We start from the raw sequence: 1,953 nt of genomic DNA, 5'->3' as shown, positions 1-1,953 counted from the left end.
GGGCTTCCTTGTGGGGTGATGAGAATGTTCTGGAACTAGATAGAGGTGGCAGTTGCACAAGATTGTGCATGTACTAAATGCCACTGAACTGTCCACTTTAAAATGGTTAAGTTTAGGGGCGCCTGGGTGGCTCAGCAGGTTGGGTCTCTGCCTTCAGCTCGGGTCATAATCTCAGGATCCTGGGATTGAGCCCTCTGCTCAGCGGGGAGCCTGCTTCCTCCTCTCTCTGCCTGCCTCTCTGCCTACTTGTGATCTCTGTCTGTCAAATAAATAAATAAAATCTTTTAAAAAATGGTTAAGTTTATATTATGTGACTTATACTTCAGTTAAAAAAAAAAAAACTGAACTGAGAAAATTAACTCAAATATTTAAGGGGAAAAAAAAAGTGGCCAAATGAAACAAGCCCGTAGGCTGACTCTGAGGCCCGGGGTGCCTGCGTCTAAGTCCGGGCTGGGACATACCGTCAGCATGAGCCCCCATGGACAATCTCACACAGAGGTGCGGGTTAGGATCCCCGTTCTACTGGAAGGACACAGAGTCTCCAAGGGCTAAAATGACTGGATCAGGGTTGCGTGCAGGAGCTGAGGCTGGAAGCCAGTGTGGTGTCCAGGCAACTGATTCCGTGCTCCATGTGGTTGGAGCCAAGAGCCTTGAGAAGCAAAGAGGGGAGACAGCTAGGAAGCAGGTGGTGGTGGGAGGTCTCGCCTGAGCTAGAAGGTCAGACAAGATCCGTGCATCAAGATTCCTTGGGACCTGTCACCTCCTCCCTCGCGGGGCCCCGAGTCCTCCCTGTGAATTTAAGATGATTGAGCAAAGCCATGTGGAGCACTTACTGTGCACAAGACTTGTGCTATGTGTGGAAATAATAAAGACGACAAGCGAAGCCTGTTCCATCTGGGACATTCTCTGGTGCTCACAGTGACTCCGTGAGCGGAGGCAGAGCTAGCATGTCCTGCGTGCACTTCACTTACACAAACTCAACAATACGCAGCTGGCCAGAAAGGAAGGGAAGAAATGCATTCACTGAAAGCCTATGGACAGTGCCACCTGTCACATCCCTAGGGGACTTGCCACACAGGAAGCACAGAAATGGGGCATAGGGAACTGTGTCCTGGCCCTCTCCAAGCTGGGGAGCCTCTCCTAGAATGAGTAGCTCTCTCTGCACCACGCCGGACTCCAGAGTGGGTTTCTAAGCCTCGGTACTGTGGACAGTCTGGGCTGGATTGTCACTCATCATGGGCGGCTGCCCTGTGTAAGGAAGGATGTCAGAGGCCTTTAGAGGGTTGAGAACCATTGCTCTAGGTTTAACATGCATATTTTTCATATAACAGGGTTCCGAGACCCAAGAGCCTTGCTTCGTGTTCAACCTCGGGAGTGAGATTAGTGCAGCGAGGGGAAGAAGCTTCTAGGTCATCACAACTTCCGGAGGCTGATGGTGATGCTGTTCCTTTGGGAGATGGAAGTAGAAGGGATTTTCATGCATCGTTTTGCCTGGACTTACCCAGGCGTACCCAAAAGCGCTGGAACTCTAAGGCGGTTATTATGCCATTGCCTGGTGGGGAAACAGGATCGCAGGGAATCCGTCACTTGCTCAAGGCCTCAGAGCTGAGCAGGGATAGAGATTTGAGTCCAATCTGTTTTACTTTAAACCTGTCCCCCTTTTTTTTTCCCAATCTCCCTATTTTGCTTCCAGTTCTGCGAAAGGGGCCTGAAGGCAGTCAGTGTGCCAGAATATGGGCTCTTCACACACTCTCCCTACTGGAGGTGGTGCTGAGCAGTCCTCTGCCCGCCTCCTGGTTCTGGATAAGCCACAGGTAAATGCAGATTCAAAAAGATACTTATTGACCTGCCAATGACTTGGGACTTGTCTGGTTACAAGAGACAGAAACCTAACTCAGACAAGCTTAAACCAAAAAGGCAAAGTATTGGCTCATATAACTGGAAGGTTCAAAG

The sequence above is a fragment of the Mustela nivalis genome, assembly GCF_964662115.1.
Source record: "Mustela nivalis genome assembly, chromosome: 14".
Lineage (NCBI taxonomy): Eukaryota > Metazoa > Chordata > Mammalia > Carnivora > Mustelidae > Mustela > Mustela nivalis.
Note: the sequence above shows the minus strand (reverse complement) of the source record.